Source organism: Ornithodoros turicata, chromosome 6 (assembly GCF_037126465.1).
Source record: "Ornithodoros turicata isolate Travis chromosome 6, ASM3712646v1, whole genome shotgun sequence".
NCBI lineage: Eukaryota > Metazoa > Arthropoda > Arachnida > Ixodida > Argasidae > Ornithodoros > Ornithodoros turicata.
This window is the reverse complement of record NC_088206.1, coordinates 1,695,082-1,720,396: the sequence shown is the minus strand read 5'-3', so window position 1 is coordinate 1,720,396 and position 25,315 is coordinate 1,695,082. Positions and strand designations below refer to the sequence as shown.

Here is a 25,315-nt window from a genome sequence, read left to right as displayed (position 1 = left end):
CATAACTTTGGTAGGATTCTGAAGACACGAAATTTAGTCCGTAGTGGCAATTTAACTTTGGATTAGATTACTTAAAAGGGTTGGCCCTTTATACTTATCCCGGATAAACGGAAAACACTGTTGTTTGCATCCATTTCAACCTGCATGCATTCCAATTTGTACGGCAAAAGGGGTAATAGGCATAGTATAAAAAGTCGGCATCTCCAACCGAAACTAGTCTGGCTCTGACATCATGGAAGGAATCTCATCAAGTCAGGCGACCGAGGTTACGTGCCTTCGGGAACCCATGGGAATGGCAAAGGCCTTCTGACGTCAGAGCTTGATGCGGAAGTTTGCTCGAGGGTTTGTGTCTCCTCTTCTTCTTCTAACTGGATGGCACCTGGAGCTATGTGGTCTCCCTGGTGGGCACCTGCAGCTCCATTTCTTTTGTAGCTTCAGCGTAAGTGTGAAGCCGTGTCTTGAACGTGCGACGCCCTGACGACACGTATACAGAAGTATTCTCCGGCATGTTGTACCATGCCGGCACCACGTTTATCGAAGTGTCCCTTTAAACTTACTAGGTATACTCTTGGACGTGAGCCACACAGAGCACAACAACAACCATAGACAGCTCAAAAGCTAGTTTCGGTATTGGCTCTTTTATGTGCCGTGTATAGCGCATGCTCAAGCTTCTTTCGTCCTTGGCCGTGTTGTCCACCGCATTCAAAAAATGTGTGTCTGCGTATACATTAAAACGCGCCACAGTGCTTACAAAGTCCCAGCATTGTGAATCGTTCCACTAGTCAACGATGAGGCGTAACCTTGGCCATACTTGGACGATGGCTGATTCAAATCGATCGTCTATTTTCCAAAACAAAAGGAGTCGCCGCCTCGGGTGACGTAAACCGGTTGGCTGGAGATAGACAGCCTCGAGACAGATAGTGCCTTCCGCATCCCCTTAGCAATGAACTTGTGGATAGACAAACACTCGGCGCCAAACGAGTTACAACCAGAACACACAAAAAAAAAAGACGGTTCATTGCCGTCGTGCATAGGAATGCCATGCCGATTTTTCCGCCTTGTAAGCCGCGCCCATAGAACTTTTTCTTTTTATACTAACCTACTGAAGTGGGGTCGATAAAAGCGCTGCAAGTGCATATAGTCGTGTTCAAGCTAAGAGTGACACATAATGTAGCCTGTCAATTCCAATAGACGTTACTCTGCCAGAAAAAATGATATCGCAGCGCCTATACAGGTGCTGCCTATAGAGTTCGTATACTTCCGGTGTCCTCGCCATTTGCTATGACTTCCCCAAAAGATAGCACCGTTTTGGAACCTGTTATTAAGGCTTAGAGAGAGAGTGTGTGTGTGCGTGTGTGTTCGAACAGTGCTATGCAAAATGTTTGACAACAACGTCGCCTACTTGCTTCTCGTTCCGTTTGTTCTACGTATACAATTTCAAACACCTTTTTGTGAGTCTCACAAAACACGCGGAGTGACGCGGTTACCTATTGCAGCCAATATAGCAACAAGCGGAGGGTTATCGGCCAGTCACTATTTTCACGAGCCAGCTATAACTGTAACACCGTAATTTTTTACAGTAATTTACAAATGACAACGGCGGGCATCGACAATCCGATGCGCCCCCAACCCAAATTTTACGACAGTTCCTCCACGTCCAAGACAAAGCCGGACAGCGGCACCGTTTACCGTCCCCGTCCTCACTGTCTTATACTATACCCCGAAAAAGATATCTTAAATAAATAAAAGAATCTCCCTTTAGATCATAAAACAAGACACTAAGCACCCTATAGTAACTGAATGTTAATAAATGATAAACATCTGATGGCAAAGTACCACGAGGAATATCGTAAGACGCCATTGTCGATTCGAGTGCGGCGGTCACACATTCCTCGACGAACATGACCCCTTGGAAGGCATACCCGCAAAACACATAATATATTCAGGAAGAGATTACGAGACACCTTCTGGGAGAATGTCTCGAGGCACATCCGGACGGTTATGAACAATAGACAGATGGCTCGACATAAACGAAAAGAACGCGAGTCAACAAATGAAGCACATCGTACAGCTGTCAAAAGTGGAAGCGTTGATTGCTCATCAATCACGTCAATACGCCACAGTTGCCGTCAAGGCGAAAATAACTGGCGCTAATCACTGTTGCCTGTATACCATTGTTTGGCATCACTTGTATATACCTACGTGGTTCGGGGATGCTTCTTTTTTTTTTTTTTTTTTTTACGAAGAATCATTTTTGTTTTTCGCCCTCAGCTTGCCACCCCTTCCCCCTTATGTAATGAAAGAGAGAGTGTCAATAAGACTGTGTACGATTATCAATCCATCCACCAGGTATCCCTATAGTACCTTTCCACGCTCAAAACGATAGGAAAACCGTATCTGATTTGAACCTGGAGGGTCCTCGTTATCTGTAACTAGGACGAACTACAGTCTAAGAAAAAAAAGGAGTCCCCAAAAATTAGTCCCTTTCGGGAGTAAATGCGCGGGAGTAAAGGAATGTCACAGAGTGGGGTCTGCATTTCACGCTCTGTTCCAAGAACCACATGTACATAGTTCATGTGCGTGAATGAAAATACTTCGAATTAAACCGTCAACCGTGATATGTCGTATATATAAAATCTTGCGACATGCATGGGGCACAATTTGTCAAGAAAGAACCTCTAATTATTTCTTACTCTGTGCGAGTGGAAAATCGCTAAGTTAGTTAAGTTAGCCTTATTTCATCAAATTCACGAAGAGCACGTATTTACGTAGACTGTGTGCATTCAGTAGACCATTTGCGAAGTTCAGTGACTATTTTCACTTCTGGGGAGTAAAGTTAACATGGGGAGTAATTATAATCTAGGGGGAGTAGAAGCTGCACTTATTCCCATTTTGCTCCTTTTTTTGTTTCTTACACTGACAGGCGTTCGTCTGGGCAATACCAGATGCACGTTCTACAGCTCCGTCTATAGATGATGATGATGATGATGGCAGGAGAAAAGAAATGGAGATGTGAGCCCGCTCACCGCGGGAGAAGCTACTCCAGATCCAGTAGAGGAAAAAAAGAAGGGAAACAAAAAAAGTATTAAAAGACGAGAGCTCTGCTATGCTCTTAACGAAGGGGATGAGTGAGAGCTGTGTCCCTGACGATGAATCGCAAGCCATTCGCCCAGCACTTTCACGACTTTTTTCCGCGCCTATAGAGAGTTTCAACGCTATTCCGCAAGACCGTGAAGATTTGGTCGTTGCCTCTTGCGTAGCGTCACGGCACGCAGTGTACGGGTGGTATATACAGGGTGTCTCACGTAACGTGTCAATAAATTTTATTGGAAGAGATCAATAAAAGAAAAACGTCCGCTACTTTTCTGCTACTTGAGTTACAAACACGTGCTACATCAGAGGTACAGCTTGGGACAAAAGTTTACGGAACACGTTACTGGCGTATTCCTTCATCCGAGCGGCCCCCTGTTAGATATAAGGAAGACGTCGAATAAGAAACGGGTGACCGGCTGTGTTATCCACCTCCCAGTACGTGTGTCCGCTCGTGTTTGCTGCTAGGGCGTCTCTCCAATGGAGAAATATGACACCCTAGTGTTCCGTAAACTTTTGTCCCAAGCTGTATCACCTGTTTGTAACTCAAGTAGCAGAAAAGTAGCGGTCGTTTTTCTTTTATTGCTCTCTTTAAATAAAATTTATTGACAGGTTACAAGAGACACCCTGTATATATTGCTCAGAGAAATACATGTATAGCTCGTTTCACTTGCTTTATGAGCGAACCGTGTATGTTTTTCCCGCTCAAGTGAAAGCATGCAGACAGTGAGACTTTGTACCAAGTGTGTGAAGATTCGGGGAAGGACGCCAAGAAACACGCGTAAACTTTCTAACTGGACCTTCTGCGTATTTGACGCATAAACTTTCCATGAGTGGCAAGGGGCGCTGCTGTCGTCAGTACATTTGAAAACATTTTAAAAACGTTCATTTTAAAAGTACATCGAAGATCCAAACGATTATCCGTTTTGTTCTCAAAATGCTCATTTGTTACCGAAACAAAGAAATCGTAACAAAAATATCATTTGGGATCTGCATATGTATCAATTTCCTTCCGTCCCCGACTCCTTCCTGCTGTCCTCTCTCCACCTGTCCACGCCCGTACGCCGCTAATGGCGACAGTTGCTTCGCGGTGCTAACGCAGAATTTAGAAAAGAAATAGCATTATTGTCTATCATTACAGGGACTATGTAAAACAGACGGCATTCTTCTTATACGGAAGTGTCCACTCACATCGTGCCGTTCTTACTAAACTTGCAGAACAAAGGGAAGGAATGTAAAAAAAGGAAAGGCGAGGAGGAAAGCGCACTGTTGGCGCGCAGAAGCTCACGGGACAAAACGAACAAAAAAAAAATCAACAACTCCCGGAGACAGCGAGATGTATTTAGGCGTGTCCAACCACGCCTGCCTTAATGCGTTTTCTTGTCTATGCACTCCGACTCCATTGCAGAAGACTTTACACATGCTGCGCACAGTACGTGTATTCAATTCAGATACAGTCAAACTCCTTTACAACGAAACTCAGGGGACAGCAAAAAAAATTCGTAGTAAAGGTATTTTCGTTAAAAAGGATGTCCATTATTGGACCTATAGGGCTCCAGCGGGACCGCTAAAAAATTTGCTGTAGTGGTATTTTCGTTAAAAAGGTGTTCGCTATAAAGGAGTTTGACTGTAGTATCCAAAGACATCAAACTCCAGTCTGGCGCTATTTGTGCGATTGGAAACATTTGTCGAATCATTATTTCAAAATATGGGGAAGAGTTGCGGCTTAACATTTGTTTCAATCGCCGGCACATCCTGAATGTTCTTCCCGCACTTAACGTTAAATAAGGTTAAATACGTCATAATGTTCCCGCTCTGAACGACTTAATTAATAACTTGCAGCGAGGGTGAAGCTGCGGGACTTTATTCATATATGCCCACGAATGGCGTACGTTTCCATAATGTAATGTTTACGTAATGTAACAATCTCCCGATATATAAATAGATCCCATTTCTCCGCACTCTCACATATCTTCTTCGGAGTTGGATTGGAAAGACTATGGTCGATATGATCAGACTTTAGCTTCTATGTACGAGTACAACGATAATGTTGTCATCTGCGGAGTCGACAATTAGTGTGTGCTACAACGTCCTTTCTCTCTTCCCCTTTCCAATACGTTTCTTTCCTCATCAATGCACCCCTCTCGCCCAGCGTTGTAAACAGAACGGCAGCCCGAGTAATAAATTCCGCTAAAGACAGCTGCCTCGCAAGACACGTCCCACAACCATGGCAAGTAATATGCCCACCCTCTAAAAAGGATCCAGCGCTCGATCTGCACGCGATAGAAACACAAACGAGGCCAGTCGGACAACGCTGAGGCGTGCGAAGGTTAGTCGAGCAACCTTGGAAGTTTTGTTTTCTTCTCGTCACAGGGTTTGCAGACGCTATCTAATGAGCCGCCTACCTGCGAGATTTCAATACAGAAGGAAAGAACGGGGAAATCACGACGTGATTGTGTCGTGCGGAAATATATCACGCAGAATGGAGTGCGAATTGTTCAGCGTGACAGGTGGACTTTTGCGTCTGAAAAGCAAGATTGTGATGCATTATCTTCACGAGCGATTTCCTGCCTTTGGCGTGGGCGGTTGAAAAAGAAAAAAAAAAAAGAAAGAGAAAAGAAAGCATCTCAATTGTGAAGGGAAAGTGCTTCAAAGTCGCGTCGCTCACGCTCTTGTGTGAATGAGTCGTTAATAATCTTACGAGGATGCGGTTTTCGTGAGGGAAAAATCCCGGAAGGTGGATATTTCGCGGTGGGAATTTCCCATGTGGGAACTTCCTGTAAATGGGGTGGGGAGTCTCCAAAGATTTTTTTCTTACTAGTTGCGGCATACTGTTACGTGCAAACAGCGAATCTGCATTTTTTGTTTGTTTGTTTGCCTAGTATACCCAGCTTCCAATAGATGATATTTGCACGTTTTGGGGGCGTATAGTATGCAATTGTACGAATTTAAAATGCACGAAAATGCCTATTTTGCAAGTTAGCACATATTTCGATTTATGCTGCATGTTCAGTGCATGTTTTAAGGCATACCTCGAATAGCGAGACGGCCGAAGAAATAAGAAAAAAGACCTTGCCTGATAGTACGGCAATGCATCTGAGGCTCAGATTCGGAATATTGTAACGAGCAGACGGGGAAAGTGGACAACGAGGACATGGGGAGACAGTGTTAGTCGCTATACATACTTCACTGCAGTATTTCCCCGGAGGTGATCGTCTGAAGAAAAATACGGAGACAACACAGAAAACACCCTGGCTCGGAATCTCCTACAAGTCCCTGTCTCTTGAACTTAAATATAATTAATCCCCGACATATTCGCGCTTATGTACCGTTATGAAGTGTGGCCATGCATCACTTGTCACTGATATCCGTTACATTAAATGTGGCTCAAATGCACGTCGGAACTGCTCGGGAGTTTTTGTATGGTCGCGCAGTTAGCGCCGCGAAGCAACTGTGGCTATGAGCGGCGTACAGATGTGGATAGATGGAGAGAGGACAGCAAGAAGGAGTGGGGGGACAGGGGGAGTTCGTATATGCGTCCTGGGCCGACTTCAGGGGGAACTATGCCGATATTCGTCTGGAAAGTCTTCGGAAAACCCAGGGAAAACCTCAGACAGCTCAGCCGTTGGTAGGATTCGAACCCACCACCTCCCAGTCTTCAGCACGACCTTGGTTACCACCACCAACGAGCGGGCATGCCTCTGGTAACAGAGATTGTTGTCCATTCCTGATACATGTATTCCCATTATAGTCCGTCGCCGCATTGACGCCATTACGAATTATCTTGACGCCCCATTACGATGTGCGAATACCTATCATAATTCAGCGAAATCCGTTTGTAGAGGACGATGGTATCCCCCTACATGAGTCCCGACCGGCGATGATGGTATGCCGAGGCGATGATGGTGGCCTATCTCCATAGCAGCGCCGGTGGAACTGAGGCAGGTGCTCCAGGCGCGTGGTCATCTTCGTCGTTGTCCACCGGCCGCTACATCACTCCCCCCAACCTCAGACGCGAAGCGGCGATAAAGCAGATGAAGCGGCGACTTCACTGGAGGAGGGCAGCGAGGGCGACCGTGGTTAGCATGCACGGTTGAACAGGATGGCGGCACGGCAGACGGTGGCGAAGCATCACAGCTGATGAGTAATCAGATCCGGTAGCCCGAGAAGAGCGAGGAAAACAGTGAGGCGCTGGGGAAGTGGAGGTCCCAGGGTGCCGCTACAGGCACGGGAGCCGAAGCTCTGAGAGCCCCAGAGGAGGAGAGGGTGAGGTTGTGGGAGCCGTTGAGAGACGCCGGCTGAAGCGTGCCGTGGCATCGGCTAGTTGATGAAAAGACAGTGGGATTCGAACCCACACCGTCTGATTTCTGGTCAGACTCACGAATCCCTCTCATAAATGTACAGTGAACCCTCGTTAATATGACCCCCGATAATCTGACATACGCGCTTTACGACCATACTCCTGGGGAACAATGCAGTGAAACCTCTGCAAATCCCTCCCGTTAATATGACAATTCCGCATTATGACCAAAATTTTCGGGAACGAGCATGGTCATAATAACGAGGTGTCACTGTATACGAAGCCACGCTAGGAAATTCACTCTCTTATCTGGTTTCCATTCGCACTCACATTGAAAGACACACACACACACATAAATGGGACGATCATGTGACACTAGTGACATCTTCCTCGTCAGTACGCTATATATACTGTATTACCTACCACGATGCATTTTGTGTCAGTGCGACGTTTCACTCCATCCTTCACTCCTCCTTCATATAGCAGCGGATGCTCCGCGGTGCAAACACGTAAGCTGCAACATAGTAAGCCCTTCATTGCCCTTGGGTTGTCTATAAGCTAACTACGCCAAAACAAGCGCAAAAGGAGGCGAGAGAGAAGAGTATACGGAGCGGCCATCTTGCACAACTCCGAAACGGCTTTCATAAATCCAACTTGGCTCCCTCCCTGGGAATTATTCCGGCATAATACCCGCGCTATTCGTCGGCCAGATTATACCGCAGCACGCATATATCGAAGCACGCGAAATCGAGCCAGGATAATAAGCGTTCAGGTTCATTGCCTTCTCGAGGTGCACTCTCACGTATGGACAACCACTCCTTTGCGTATAGACGCTGTATAAACTGCGTCTTTGTATATGAGTGCACTACACGCGTATAGCTGATGGAATGGTCCACGAGGACGGAGGGGCGGCGAAACAAATTATTACGAGGAAGCATACATGCATGCGATGGGCTCGGCACTGTGGACTTAAAGATGGCGCATATACTGCAACGCCAGTGTATAGAGCGTATAGTCATCTATTAGCTGAGGGTGCCGTCATTTAGCGGGATGGCGTTAGTGGCGATTGTGCTGGCTGTAGCAGACGGCCTGCACATAGATTGCGCTGTATAGTGCCAATGTCAAATATTCTTCTTTATTATTATTATTCCGTGTTAGCACCGCGAAGCAACTGCGTGGCTATGAGCGCCGTACAGACGTGGACAGATGGAGAGAGGGGGGTTAGTATGCGTCCTGGGCCGACTTCAGGGAGAACTGTGCCGACATTCGTCCGGAAAGTCTTGGGAAAACCCAGGGAAAACCTGAGACAGCACAGCCGGTGACAGGATTCGAACCCGTGTCACCTCCCTCCCAGTCTCGAGGTGGAAAGCGATCATCCTAACCACTACAGTGAACCCTCGTTATTATGACCATGGTCGTTCCCGAAAATTTTGGTCATAATGCAGAATTGTCATATTAACGCGGGGGATTTGCAGAGGTTTCACTGCATCGTTCCCCAGAATTATGGTCGTAAAGCGCGTGTGTCAGATTATCGGGGGTCATATTAACGAGGGTTCACTGTATATGCCACGGGAGCTGGTGTCAAATATTCTAAGTAATTATAAGTCCTTTAACGCCGTAACTGTATGAAGATCGAAGTAGTCCGGTTGGTACAGCTTGGAACAAAAGCTTACGAAACACGGCAATTTCTTCGTCGTAGCGACCCCCTGCTATTGCAATCAAGAAGAGATCGAATAAGAAACGGGTAGCCGACTATTCTACCCATGTTTCAATGTCCGTTCCTGTTCGCTGCTATATAGGGTGTCGCTCCAATGGAGAAATGCGACACGCCGGTGTTCCGAAAACTTTTGTCACAAGCTTTACAAGTTGATATCAGTGAGTTTTAGTAGAACGTACGCAAAGGCTACAGAGTACGTTATACTAAAACTCACTATTGAAGCGACACAGAGACGGGCCGGCACACGATCGCACTTTACTTTCAAAATGACACCAGCCGTATACGCAACAGCAGGATTTCGATGCCATGATGTGCATGTAAGGTAGGTAATGGTGATGTGATAAAGAAAAAAATTGGGATAAGGTGTAGGTCGCGGAGACGTGCAAGATAAGAAATTCTAGAGATAACTGCGTCAGCTCTTCTACTGCTGTTCTGAAGGGCGAACTCGAAAGATAATAAAAATCAATATGTGCGTATAGTAGGATTAACCATGCAGTTCTGCGGTGTGCTTTTTTTCACCCATGTGTTCACCCCATATCACGCGTGTTGCGAGGCATTTAGGCGAGGCAACAATGCCTACATGACACCAAACATGTAAGCTGATTGTTTCGTTTCTCTACGACACCCGGTGCCAGAAGTTGCGTATACTAGTTGACCGGTACCACTGAACAAGCACTAGGTGGAGTGGACCTGACGCCCAGTGGCAGCCCGAGTTGATGATTCTCATTTTCTTTTCACCAAACTTCCACCGAGAACAATCAATCAATATATTCCCTCCGCTCAAGAAAGGGAGCTCCTCCGATAAAGCAGCAGTTGGTGAGTGTAAAAAGATGTAGCGGGGATCATTAATCGCCTTAATTGCGGGACATCACATTGCAGGGTGTGGTTCCCATGCGAGTCGATGACCCACCGAATAAAAAGAAACGGTCACTGATTGTTTTCCGAAGCGGGCACACATTTCATGCACACACCCAACCGCTGTCCGCCGTTCGTGTACAGTGAACCCTCGTTATTATGACCATGGTCGTTGCCGAAAATTTTGGTCATAACGCGGAATTGTCATATTAACGGGAGGGATTTGCAGAGGTTTCACTGCCTTGTTCCCAGGAGTATGGTCGTAAAGCGCGTATGTCAGATTATCGGGGGTCATATTAACGAGGGCTCACTGTATCTATATTATATTCAATAAAACGACTGTATGCCGGAACCTTCGCGGAATGCATCTCGGTGCTCTATACTACATATGGGTCCCCGATGGCCGATGACGTGTCAGACAATGTATGGCAATGCATTCTGGGAAGGTCGTCGGTCACAAACGATGTGCGAGCATAAAAATGGCGGCGGACAACGCCGTTTCTAAACAATTCTAAAATTTCTAAACAAAGCGACTGCTGTTTTTTTAAGGCCTTTGGAGCTCAGTAATTAGTTTTATCCAATATTCTCCCAATAAAACAAGCAGGTTTGCATATGTGGCCTCGTACCACTGGGACTCCATTGGAGGGTGGGGATATATGTTTTATAGAAAGAAAAGAGAAAAGAGGAATTGTCAGCGAGGCTGATGCCGGCTTGCAATTCCACAAAAAAAAAAATAATAAAGAAGGAGAAACAGTCAGTGCAGCACAGGCACGACATGGCGCGAGAAAGCCCGGTCAGAGGGCGGACACAAGGCCCGAATCTTGCAGGAAGCGGAGCAGGGCTGTGGCGACGGCCCACAGGGTATAGGCCAGGGGACGGGACCAAGGAGGGTGGCCACGGACATCAGGCTTCGTAGGAATAAGAGCGGCTAAGAAATACCCTGTAATTAACACTGGAAAAATGCGTTCATCGTCCAGTCGTTTTGTGCTGGCAGAGAAACGTCCACAAGTCACGAGAAACGTCCACAACGGTCACGTGGCCTCAAAATCATGTTGCTTACGATGCGTGACGAGGACAGGACGGCGATTTTGTCACGAGCGACCACTTGATCGTGGATATATAGGTGGCATGTTTACGGCATCGTTTTGAACCCCGTATATACACCACAGCCATCTTTCGCCCTCCACAGCTGAAGTCAGCCCGCTCGATTCGACGACGATATTAGCCAGCATCAAGGTCTTTTACAATGGGTGCTGCCTTCTCAATGTGCTTTTTTATTCCGTGTTAACCGGGAAGCAAATGTGGCTGCCAGCGAGTGGTCTTTGGCTATATAACTGGAGTTCTGGAAGGCTGCCGAAGGAGCAGTCGGTGGTGCGATTCCATCCTGCCCCCTCCCTGTCCTTAGAGTGACCTTATCAGCTGTAATCAGCTGTATCCACTTGGACGCTGGTCATCACTGACTGCTGTGTATGCGTGTACCCACACGGAAGCTCTTATCCCACAAGTCCCGAAGTATATATGCGAAACGTCCGGCGTATCCCACATGCCCCCGAAGACGAGACTTTGTGTCAAGTTTGACAATCGAAAGACATGGCGTGAGGCGAAGAAACAACACTTGGTCTCCCAGTACTTATTCGAGGAAAAAAAAACGTCCAATTCCGTCCGCGTTATATTTTATGCAATAGTTCCTCGCAAACTGCGAGGAATTTATTCAGCTTTGTATACGAACTGACCGAGAAGCATTTTACAAGCAAGCACGACCATGTATAGACCCAACCTTCGATTACCAACTTGGAAGGAAGAGGGCAGGTCTCCATCATGGCGGCGGAACTTTCGTCACGGTTGGCAGACGTGCCAAATTCCGTCGCGTCGGTTTTGGCAGAAGGGTTGCCAGACGTCTATACGACCCCTCGCTGCCAATGTTTGCATTTTATTAGGCTCCAGGTGCGCAGGTTCTCCCCCTTGCGTGACCCTCGTGGTAAAGGGTTATAAAGGGGCTCTAATGGAAACTGATAATGGTGTCTCCCTTTATTTTTTTTTTTTCTTCGGCCATAGTGAGTAGTTGGCCACTTGTCTTTTGTTGCAGGAGCGTGTGACGCTCTGAGCGCCACCTGGAGATTGTAAAGAATCGTTTTTACGTAAGAATGGCGCCGCATAATAAAAGTGTTTGGTGGGGTTCGAGCTCACACGTAGCAAGTGTGTGTGTGTGTGTGCCTTTTTACGGTCTGTTTTGAGCGAGGGCCCATCGGAAGTGTTGTGGGTGAATCGCTGGAGCAGAAAAACTTTGTGGTCGGGGGATGTTTGTATGCGGGTTGTACACAAAGATGGAGTAGCTGCTTGTGTGGATGCGAATACGATATGTGTTTACAATGGGTTTTCTTAAGCGTGAAAGTAATTGATACTTGTTGTATCGCGAGTCAACATCGAGATTAAACAGCGTGCTCCTTTTGGGTTGGTGACTGAGAGCAATCGTGACGATTCTTCATTCTTAAGTTTCTTTTTGTTGTAACATTAATTCGCGGCCTCACGTGGCGAGATAACTATATTGTCACGTGCGACGCCACAGCGGACGGTCTGTGACATAATCTTCAGTGGTAGCAACTGCGCAGAACAGTGCGTATATCCCATGCTCTCGAAACACATTGCCGTAAGCGAGCAGTGACGTCAGAGGATACTGGCCTTCTGCTATTGGTTCTCGAAAGCACGTGACCACTACCAGTGCCGTCATGTCGTTTGGGTATTCTCGAACCGCATGCTTCAACATATATAGTATCGCTCTTAAACATCATCAATAAGTTGTCACGGTCGTACTATATTTTAAGAGGAATACTCTGACAAAACGCTCCCGGCACACGTTCAATTCTTCCACTGCCTTAAACAACTGTGTCGCTCGTATAAGAACGAAAAAACAATCATGAACTTATTGCCTTAACCTACAAATAACTTGGCAAAGTTCCGCCTCGCCTTTACATGCGGTTTCAAAGAAACAACAAATCCCTAAACGCAAAATGTGAGAAAAAGAAAGACGCGTACGGCTGATTGCGAAACGAAGTGAAAGATAATCGACCGATTCGCATCCTTCGTTCTGTATCTTCTTGTTTCCATTTTCATTACATTTTGTTTTTTTTCTTCTGTCCCTTCGCGCAGCTCCTTTTTCTCTCGCAAGGTGACGTCTTACGCAAAACATAAAATGGATGAGCGCGCATTGGGCACGCAACCCGCAGAGCAGAGACAACCCGCGGCGTAGATGTAGTGTATATAGAGTCACTATATACCGCGCTGAGGAGTGGGCGAAGAGAACGACCCTGTCAGTGTTGCACGAGGCGGGTGATTCTACGCCACCACAAGACAGCGAGCACGAAGTGAGGAGTATTATCGTTCTCTCCGCAGGACGTAAAAAAAGTCCCGCCGAGAAAACTGAACGCGGAAATTAACCTGTTTAAAGTTGTAATAATTTAAAAATGCAAATATCGGAATAAATAATCTAACCGGGATACTTTTCCCTCTTGGTCTTCCATCTGTATAAACTGTACTGTTCATTAAGCGTTGTAAAGTTTAAATAAATTCAATTCAATTCAATTCAATGTCGGAGTACCAACTTCTTACCTCCGTGGAATTATTAAACCATAGCCGGTAACTCAGTCGGTAACGTGTTGGCATGCCGAGCTCAAGATCGCGGGTTCGATCCCAGCCGAGGACGGTAGCAATGTGGGGGAAGGTAAACATTGCTTCCAGCGCCGCGTGTCGGAGATTTCCGGCGCACGTCAAAACAACCCCAGGTGGTCGAAATTATCCGCAGTCCTTACGGCACGCGCAACATGTCGCCATACTACATATAGGCAGACAAACCCAAGGTGTGATAACATCGCTGCACCATTATTATTTTTTATCTAGCCATTTTTTAAAATCCTAATCCATGTTCCCAAAAAGCACTACTAATCTTTCTGGAGGACTTCCATCCTCACTGTAAGGCTCATTAACAAAATTACCGCGAGCAATGAAATCAACTCACCCAATCATCCTCGCCAAAATGAAGTTGTTGCTTCTTTTTTTAATTAGTCTGTCAACCTCCAAGATCAGTGGGGAAAGAATGCTATGGCAGAACAGGGGGGGCAACCCTGGTTAGACCGGCAACAAAAATGTCTGAAGTGCATCAAATGTCTGATGCCTTTTAACGGCAGTTTCGACAAGTTTTACAATCCTTTTACCAGTTCTGTCGAGACAAGAAAACGGGGAGCGGTAACGTACTCGCTAAGTGCTCTCTCTCTCTCTTCTTTTTTTACTAAAACCAAAACCAACAACAAGAACAAATAAATCAGGACTATGGCCTGGGGTGATTTACCGCTTGAGAAGCCAAGGCCAAGACCACCACCTAGATATGGAAAGCCTGCTATAACTCGCCGACGTGACGTAACAACCAAGATTCAGCCAATCCGGGCTGTGTTTTCAACGGCCACATAGTCAACCGCGAACATGCTTTCAGCGGTCGTAGCCAAGACGAGCCACCGTCAGCCGCATGGGCAGCCACTGTCGTCTGCGAGTATAGTGAACGTCCCCGCGTAATAAATGGGATAACAAAAACTAAAGCGTAACACGGTCCCATATTTCTCTCGAGGCTAATTTTCTGGAAAGCACTGTCGCACTTTTAGTCAGTTAGTCGCGCGAGCATCTGCGAGTTCTTGAATTCGCAGAACGGCGAATCGCGGTAGCAGATGAATTCTGACTTTATGTGACCACGTAGCGAAGGGGGGAGAGGAGGCAACAAGCAGGCCTTCTGTATCTATAGATGGCGTTGTCGTGACGCACCAACAGTTCATTTCTTTGATTCCGTGTCAGCACGGCCACGCGTCTGTTGCCATGAGCGGCGTACAGACGTGAAAAGAAGACATGCTGCGGGAAGGAGTGGGGGACAGGGAGGTTAGTATGCGTCCTGGGCCGACTTCATGGGAAACTAAGTGGACATCTGTCTGGAAAGCCTGCAAGAAAACTCAGAAAAACCGTGAGAGAGGACGGTGATAAGATTTGAACTTCCCAGTCTCACCAAAGAATGAACCATGAACTGGTCATGGTGCTGGCACGTCGTACACCACAGTTCCCTTGGCGTCAGCCTGGCCGATCAGCAGAGCTCAGACGTCTCCGCTACGTTAATACGAACAATTCGTTCTCACGGCCTCATCAATTATCGAATCCAACAGACGCGGTCCATTTTAACGCATTTCCCGTGGAACTGTAGCAACGCATGCCGGCCCCGATGCAGCAACGCATATGGTAATAGTCCCCCAGGCCACGTTTTCTTAATGAGATAATGAAAGGTGCCCTTAACGAAGCACCAGCCCTCAGTCTACAGAGAAAAGAAAGACGCGACCCAAGCACCGCATAACGAAATAAAAACAACACATCACGCTATAGCGTTTACCAAAACACGACAACGCGAATATTACGTACACTCACAGAAGCCAAAGGTTTATGTATTACGAAAACTAAAACAGAAAAGAACCTCGCACTTCTTTGTTTTGTTTTTGTGCTTTACTCTTGCCGATTTGTTCATTCGATAGAGAAGGAAGAGGTCGTAAATTCAGCGAGAAACCCACCGTGTAATAATAAAAAAAAAATACACCCTCCTCCCCATTAATCTTGTAGTGTAGGCAAATTCCGCAAGGGGCCGCTGATTATGCACGTAGCTATACGTATGTATCTATAGGGCGCTCTCTGTAACGCATTAGCTGGCAGGAGCGAGACGCCCTATTATCCTCCTAGCGGAGATTACTGTAATTACGCGCTGGGGCCCCGATCATAGTTATAAGCAGCGGTGGAGAGCTCACGATGGTAGGCAATATCATACATGCGAGGTTCGTAAGCTCGGTTGTCGTTAGCCAGGGCAATGGACTGTTCGTGCCGCTGCTGACTTGAGCTTCGTGAAGACACGTAGGATGTTGCATGGGTTGGGTTGGGACACAGGAGGGGAGAGGGGAGAAGAAAACTTAGGAGAGAGATAGAATGGGGTTAATTATAAGGGCAAAGTATATGTACGGAAGCCATGTCCTTCTCCCAGCTTCCAAGTCCGGAAGCCGTCATGTTAGTCACAACCGCGGGTTCCGAAAAAAAAATGGTTCCGGACAATTTTGTAACGGAAAAAATGGTCCCTGGTTGCGTGTCCGGAAATAATGGTTCCGCAGTGTTCTGTGCGCCCCAAAAATACAGGAGCGTGGTTGTGGACAGCCGATGAAACGAATCATAGCCGACAAAGTATTATCATTCGCCCTCTTGATTTGTTTAAATTAGGAGACATATGCTCTTTCTTTTTTTTTTTCTTTTTTTCATTAACATTGATGTGAATGGAGAATAAATGCTGCACGCCATTCATAAAAGCGATGGCATTCGCTGCATCAGTTGTACTGAACGGAGTGCCGTCTATTCCTGCTGTTCCACTATCTCTCTCTTTTTTTTATTTTTTATTTTTTATTCAGTGTAGTACAGACAACGCGCCAAGGCTAGCAGGCGGTACTCCAAGGTCCTGCTATACCTTCCGCGTATTTCTGGCTGAGGTACGTTGGAAAAAAAGGGTACCCGCGTTTTTTTATAAAAGGAAGTATTAAAGAGTTTTAAGCAAAATGGCGCGTTACCTTTTGTATTCGTACCAATAAAATAAAACGTATATATAAACTCTTGAAACTGGGCCTGAGGTTCTGACTTCACGCTCGGTGTACGTGGGGTCCGTCGGTTGTAGTCCCCGAGTCGACATGGATATAAAAATACTAGCATCCAGGTCCGGAGTAGCAATTAATATCGCTTTTATGTTCCTCATTGAACGGGTGCAGGTTTTATTGCCCATTAACATATAAAAAAAAAAGCATATGTCTCCTAATTTCAAAAAATCGGGAGGGCGAACGGTAGCATCTGGTCGGCTGCAATGTGCTTCGTCCGCAACCACGTTTCTGTATTTTTGGGCGCACAGGAGCTGCGGGACCATTTTTGCAGGCCACGCAACCAGGGACTATTTTTTCCGGGACCATTTTTTTACTCATTACAACCACCACCACTACGCGCGGCAACTCGTTGGAAGGTGAGAAGGGTTCGAATTCCGGCGACGGATGTGTTCTTTGAGTAGTCTCTCCAAGTGTTCTCCAAAATATCAGCACAGATGACGCAGATGACCCAGGACGCACGATCCCCTACGAGAAACACGCAGAGCGCTCGACGGCTCCGGAGTGGCTCATGTAACATCTTCATTTTTTTCTTTTACAAATCAACCAATCAGCGCTCGACGATAAGACGACCAAGCAACAATCCTGCTAGTGCCCCGCAGTGGGAACTTGCGTTTAACATTTCTCATATTCAATTCAATCGAAGTCGACCTTTCTTAGATGCATCCTGTCTTAATAACAATATATTCTGATAATGAATCTCGTTTTTTTTTTGTGACGAATGAGCTATCCATCTCACTCACCCTTTGACGACGGCTCACTTGAAGTACCGTGTATATAAGGTACTTGAAATTCGGTGCACAAAACTAATGCACTGGCTTTTTAAAAAAGAAACAAATTCGGAAGCTGAGAACGCAAGGACTCCCCCTTTTAAAAAATCGAACCACGAAGTGCAATCCTTGACCTTGTAATTTAGTGCGACGAGAAATAGATTACTGCCTGGCCTTCGAGCATGTAAATCTCCGAACAGGACATCCAGGAAACGAAATGGTCGCCTCTATACGTGTAGAATGGAGATGGCGAAACACTGCACAAAGGAATGCCAAGAGCATGTCCGAATCGTCTTAAAAAGTGTTGCGTAAAATTGATTTTCTTCTTCTTTTTCTTTTCTTTTTTTTTTATGGGTGCCTCGAGTCGCGTGCGATAAAGACGCGCCTGGCATAACCCGTCTTGCGACAGACACGCATGGCGATGTTCGATTCTGCGGATTATATAAGACGACCAGAAACTTCCGTTCTTTATCTCGTTATCCAAAAATGTTTCGTAATCCAGCTTTTTGAGGTTTTAACCGCAGTCTTCTTCGCCGTAAAAGTGGATTAGTACAGAGCCCGAATGAATTTCGGTTTCGGTGGTGCAAATAGATAACGTCACGTGGCAGGGAAATCCGTGCGGCTGAACCTTGGAACGCGAACGTTGTGCACAGATCCAGAAAGGGCACGTATCTGTAGCGTACGTTTTTATATTGTCCAGCAATTAAATTTCAATTAAGGTTCAATTTAAAATACGCTTAAAGCCAAACAGACACGAAGAGAGCTTGTTCAATAACGCCGCAGTTTTCGCAACAGCGTTGCTCGCCAAGTTTGTCGAACTTAGCCCTTATTCTCAGTACGAAGTCGCATCTCTGAAGCTTGTTTGCAACCACAAAAACCCTCATTAACGACACATATGTAAGTAATACCCTTCCCAGCGGTACAGCACACGCCCAAGCGCTTTTGGAACCATCCCATTTCACCCTTCCCGCTATATACACCCCTATTTCCGTTGCAAGCACACAATTTAACAATAACCGATTAGCGTCGCTTAACCGCCTACTCCATTCAACCCGCACCAGCATGCACGGAAATCGTATATCCCGCAATACAGTCCACTTTACTCGGAAGGATAAAGATGAAATGCCATTATATACAGCATTGTTCTTTACATAAATATGCACCTCTTTAGTCCCTGAACAGTCGATCCCACGTCCGCTGTTTCTCTCTTCGTCCATATTCCCTGCACTGCAAATAATGGCACGCTAGAGACCCGTAATTATTTGGCCTAACTATATAGAAACAGGAACGAGTCCGCGATGTCCGATCTCGAGGGCAGATATAACCGAGAAGGAAGCCCCGTATCATCCAACGTGTATACACAACGGGCTTCACATAAAGCACGCACTTTCGAAGCCTGCCAAAGGTGCAACGCATAAAAGAAACCTTTCTGTACTTCACACGATCGGACAATATATGGTCAACCTTGGTTGGTATAGGGTCATCGTTCGGGGTCATCTGCGTTAATAGCGCTCTGCTGAGTGGACAAGATGGACATCTCGTAAAATGAGGGAGGAGCGTCACACCCAAGGACCAGAAAGGTGTGGGAACGGTTCTGGCCTTGCCTTTTTCCGCCTGCCAGGAAGAATTTCGTGCGAATATAGCGGCAGTGTGCGAGGTATTGTCTCTCGCGTGGATTCCTTTCACTATATATATATGAGGTTTGTGGTAATGAGTGGACCGGGGAAGTGGGTGACCTTGGTGTTGGGGGTGGAAAGGGTTTCGTTCATGTGCACGCGGGGATGCCTTGCAGATGTCTCATCATCGGTGCGGTGTTTCACTGCGCGCAGATGCGCACGAAAAAAATTGCCTCGATCTACTCGTCCACCTCCAAGCAGCCGTTAAGTATAACGTATATAACGTATAACATTTTGCTCATTAGGACTTTTGAGGTTGCGTTGTTGTTTCGCCGAAGGGTTTCGCCGAAGGGTACCATCCTGTGGAGATCCATGTGAGAGAGGAGATAGATAGGTATCAGCCCTATACTCGCAGAACTCTTCTTCGATTTTAGACACCACCGATGTCCCTGAGTGACGCATATGTTTCAGTGGATGCTGACGGCAGCCACAGCAAATGAATGCGGAGCAGTAGATCCTCATAACTGCGACTAACCTCTCCGCGTTATTTTAACTTTACATACCCCCTCACCAATGCTTCCTAGACAAATGATCGACTTTCGACCACTTACAGGCACGAGAATACCTCAATAAACAGAATACACGTACGCATAGATCTTATGATGGAGCCGAAATAGCTGCTGCACTTTTCCGTATAATACATGCGCACACGTACACACCCACACACACACACACACACATGCTTGTACCCAATAAGCGAATGTACCAGTGTACCCCAATAAGTGCACATTTTGATACACTTTCGTCGTCGCAATTACCCCTGTCGTTCTCCATTTTACCGGGATAATTTATTGGCGCATAAATAGTAGTACGAACACTACACCAGTACCCTTAAGTACACTCTTAAAAATGAACTTCACCGCATAGCACGCTCCTAGCCAACCATGATCTCGAATCATATCGTTATCTGCCCTGATTTGTTGAAAACGGGAGGCGTACGCCTTTTTTGAGACAATTATGAACAGCATAAGTGTCACAAAAAAGGCGTACGCCCCCGTTTTCAACAAATCAGGGCAGATAACGATATCATTCGAGATGATGGTTGGCTAGGAGCGTGCTATGCGGTGAAGTTCATTTTTAAGAGTGTATAGTTGCAAGCGCCTTTATCTTCTTCCCTTTCCTCGTTTACCTTTTCCTTTTCTCTCTCTCTCTCTCTTTTTTTTTTTTGTGTGTGTGCCGCGAAGTACCTGGTGCTATGACCGGTGTACACACGTGCACAGACAGACAAGAGTAGCGAGCCAAATATTGGCTGACCTCTCTCAACACTTAAAAACACCAACAACAGACAGACAAACAACAACAGGAAGGAGTATATACAAGAGGTTCGCCCTGAAGCGATTTACGCCTGGAAGGTCCGCTTGGAAAACCCTATAAAAAACCTCGGACAGCACAGCCCTGGTAGGGTTCGAACCCACCACCTTCCACTCTTCGGCATAACCTTGGAACACTCGCAAACGAGCGGATGGTGTATCCATTCGACCACGTTGCTGGTACTCCTTTTTTTATCTGAGCTCCACATCACCAGTGGTTTTTCCACACAAATATGCACTCTTCGACGGCTAGTTGAAACGGTGTCAACGTTGCACGTCCAACGTTCCCCCCCCTGTCTCTCTCTCTTTTCTCTCTTTTTTTTTTTTTTTTTCGGAGCCTCCACCGTCACGAAACTGCAGCCGATAGATTACTTATATTTGGAATAACCCCTGCCTGGGAGCGATACCTTCATTTGAGAGGCCAGCCACGTAGCGGCGATTTCCGCTGGCGAATCCCTTCTTTCTCCGTATGTACTTTTAAACTTTCCAGCCCATCTTTCCTATATTGAATTATAGCTCCTTTCTACGTATCGTTCTTTTTCTCTCCTGCTTTTTCCACTATATGACCTTATCTCTGTAATCTCGACGCACGAACCCCCTTCAAATAGATTTTTTTTTTTTTTCGTTCGCTCAGGCCGCCAATGGAAAGACGCCGAATGGCGGAATATTTATAGTACGTTGATATACGCCCGTATCGTTTCAAAGGCTCCCTATTTGATGCGGGTCCTTGTCACTGTCCGGGTATACGTGATAACACTTCTCCGCTTAACCCTCTCTTTCTCGTATTTTTTTCTCTGAGAAGTTATCGATCGTATCGTACTTTGACTTCTTTCCACCGCACTTCTGATTGTGCAAAAACTCGCATAACCCTATTTCAGCGCGGACACTAATTGAATATATACGATTCCATTATCCGAGTTTTTATCTCGGTCGCTGCAGTTAATACCAGAGGGAATTGTGAAATGTCTCCCTGGAAATATATTAATTTCATCCAGCTGAAGGGATTCTCATTCAACACGTGTGAGGTTATAGGGCTTTTTTTTTTTTTTCTTAATTCCGTCTTAGCGCCGGGGAGCAACTGCGGATATGAGCGGCGTACAGACGTAGATAGATAGGAGCGGGGAACAGGGGGGGTTAGTATGCATCCTGGGCTGACTTCACGGGGAACTGTGCCGACATTCGTCTGGAAAGTCTGCCGTAACACGTATAGGGAAAACCCCAGAACGCACGAGTGGCGTTCGGTCATAATTTCTGAACTTGAAGCTCAGCAGAGCCAAGAAGATCCTGTATCGAAAAGTTCAAATCTGAGCGTTCGTGAAATGACAAGAAACCGTGCCGAGGACCCAGGAAACCAGCGGCATGGTGTGTTAAGGCGTCCCGCTCGTTGCTGGTAGCCAAGGTCGTGCTGAAGACTGGGAGGTGGTGGGTTCGAATCCCACTACCGGCTACGCTTTCCGAGGTTTTCCCTGGGTTTTCCGAAGCCTTTCCAGACGAATGTCGGCGCAGTTCCCCCTGAAGTCGGCCCAGGACGCATACTAACCCCCCACTCCTTCCTGCTGTCCTCTCTACATCTGTCCGCGTCTGTACGCCGCTCATAGCCATAGTTGCTTCGTGGCGCTAATACGGAACAACTGAAAAAAAAAAAAAAAGAGGACGCAGGTTTTTAATTCTTTCATTCACGGCAAAAGTGAAGCGTGCGAAAATATACGTCCCGTATAATACGTCCGTCGCGAAGGACGAAGTGTCTGGAGCGAATTGTACCGTACGTGCCGCAAATTCGCATACGTCCTCGTCCAGGTTCGAACCCACAACCTAAGGATGAGCCCGAAATGACGCACGTCATGGATTTTACCGCTGTTTCGTGTTCGATTAACTATATACGTTGACACTTTCGATGTACATTTGTGTTCTGCTCTTTACGTTCGAGTTCTTCAATTTCGTATATGAGATTTGTCTCGTTGATATAATTCATATGCACTTCGCAGAAACATAGATTTCTTTCACTTTCTCTTTCTTTCTCTATGTTGTATCACGACTTGAGCACTCATTAAATGGGTTGTGACACTTTACACTAAATTATTTCCTCGCATAATGCACGCGTTGTATACTACACGTCACAGCATCGAGAAAGAGAATCATTTCCTACGAGATAGGAGCCTCCGCCATTTCCATTGGCGTTCAAAAGCACGTGACCTTACTGGCGCGGAGATGCCTTCTCCGATATCAGAGCACGATGTGGATTATCAGTATTGGCTGTACCAATCAACTTTGTACACTATGTCTGTTACCTCTTTTGCTGGTTCACATTATCTGGCATAAATCTGAGCAAAGTGTCCCAACCAGTGGCGTTGCCAGAGAGAAAGAGGGTTCATCCCTCGGTAACATCTCATTACGGCCAAAGTCTCATTACGGCCGAAAGTCTCATTACGGCCGAAAATCCTTTAATCCCCAAGTGTCTCGTTACGGCCAAAGTCTCAATACGGCAGAAGGTAGTCTCATAACGGCCGTAATGAGACTTCGGCCGTAATGAGATACAATCCATCCCTCATCTCCGAACCTTTGGTAGTGCATTTCGGAGAAGGAAACGGGGGTGAAATCCCCCTGTCCCATGTAAAGTCAACAAGTACCCCCTCACGAAATATTTTTCTGACCACGCCACAGGTCCCAACCCATTTAACGTAACTATACCATGCTCGGGACTGTATACCATTTGAAACTGCATATAGGCACCCATAGCAAAAGGCAGCCAAAGCTGTCAATGCGTAATTTAGACACAAATTCTCTCCCTGGTACTTTTTCTCATCAACATCAACTTCATCAGACATAAATTCCGACCTCCATGGCCACCAGACTTCGTACCAACAACCTCCGCTTGCAAGGTGCGAATTACCCCAGAACGACCTCCACTTGACCTTTCGAGTCGTAACAATTATATCGCCTCCATCCCGGCACCAAAAACTGATAACCTCTCTTTTCATACCACCGGTAACTACCATCGGTCGATGATAACTTCCCCCAGCAGCTCCACCTGAGCATACCGCACGTGTTGTTGGTTTGTTCCTTGGCTGCACATATCACCAGTTAAGGAAAGGCCGATCAGATAAGAGCTGATTGTATGATTTATGAGAGGATAATTTGTTAAGCCAGTGATTATGGTCTGAGCGAGTTGTGCGTTAGTTATGTGCACACAGTCCGTACTAATCAGGAAACGTTCTTCCATGCAGGTAAGACCGCTGTTGCTTTGGCTGAGTCCCTAAAGACCCATCAAGGTTGAACGCGTCCAAGGCAACGATTATCCGAGCTCTTCCAGCCGGAAGAAGGTTTGTAAACATCTGCTCCATATTGGAAGACGGGATTTTCGCATTCATAATGAGAGTTATACGTTTCGGTGTGAACGGCAGCGAAACGTGGAAGTGGAAAATTGGATCATCCCGAGACTATCGCCTTATTCCTTCACGGATTTCTTCTTTCGCTCGTTGGCGCAAACTTGCAAAAATAAATAAATAAATAAAAAACGTGGTGCCCTCCACTGTGACGAAGAAATTGCGTCGAGAATATAGACGTTAGTGTGGGACGATGAAGCGAAATTGATGGGGGGGGGGAATCTACAGGCTGTACATACACTGTCAAAATCGGTACACGGAGAATACGTCTCTATAGCCGTGTATTCCGATGAGAGACATTCTCCAGAATACTCCAGCGGAAGATGCGAAACACGTCACAGTTTTCTGCTGTCACGCGAGCGCGAGTGCTCAACGTCGTGCCTTCACGTGCACTGCTATAACCGTGAGGAATATCCTAAGACACAGTCACAAGATATTCCGTAGCAGACGACAGGAAAACACGCTGGCGGCGTCATCTGTTAAGTGTCGTCTGCTAAGTGCGCAATATGCAACTCCCGATGTGGATGCATACCGCACCGTGTGAATGCTCCATCACGTAACACTAGGTGGAACTTCGGTTCCGTTCACGTGGTTTTGAAAAGGAAGGAACGGCATTCGAAAGTCCGCTCGCTGCAGCCAAAAGTGTTTTCCACAAAAGCGAAAGAGTGCCACGTTAAGTGTTTAAGCTCGTGTCTCGCTGGTTCAGTAAAGTTATAGCCGATAGTAAACGAGGTACTCTAAATTAAAATAAGAGGGACGACAATTTACCCCCGGGCACGTGCAATTAAGTGACGAGACTTTCTCCGAGGCTCCACGTTTTAAAAGCTCCCTTGGAAAGAAAGGCAATCGATCGTCATGTGTGGCCTTCCTTCCGCCCAGCAGGGGTCAGCAGGGCACAGCAGGCAGGCAGGGGTCGAGTGCTTTCACTATACAGGTTGTTCATTGGTCACAATTTCTTTCCATATGCAAACGGACTTGGTTAGCGAGGAAGGGTGAGGAAATGAGTGCTAGGCAATTATGTTATACTCTGCTCCGATACACGTCTAATACGACCCCTTACACATGGGCACGATTGAACCCCTTTCCATTGGGGGTCCTTTACAGCTGCAAAGGACACCTTCGCGAAAAGGGTTCGTGCCGGTGACACACGACAAGAGCGAGCTCCTGTTGATGTTTCGTTCGAAAAAATACACCCAATGATGTCACGCTAGATATTTCCATTAGAACCAGCCTGCAAGTACGACATAGTAACAGTAAACGTAACAATACGACCAATAAATACAAAATACGTACTGCAACTACAATATCTGCACGCAGGCTTCGAGTAACCTGAAAAATGAAAACACGGTCTACATTGACAACGAAAGTAATTTGCTCTTAATTCGCATCACTTAGAGAAAGAACTAGCTTGATCTCCATTTCTGAAGACTGACGTAGCATGCCGGGAAACTATCAATCGAGTACCGTATTTGTCACACAAACAGCCTGATTTATTTAAACGTCACCCACT

The 25,315-nt window shown here is 46.4% G+C and overlaps 2 protein-coding genes across 10 annotated transcripts in view; one reads left to right on the top strand and one right to left on the bottom strand.

Annotated features, from left to right (window-relative positions):
* Positions 1-25,315, bottom strand: part of LOC135398794 (phospholipase A2 hemilipin-like) — a 207,389-nt gene that overhangs the window by 79,129 nt on the left and 102,945 nt on the right. The gene's annotated exons all lie outside the window — the stretch shown is intronic.
* The window catches only part of LOC135398791 (protein grainyhead-like), a 159,100-nt gene that overhangs the window by 48,787 nt on the left and 84,998 nt on the right, over positions 1-25,315 (top strand). The window lies entirely within an intron of this gene.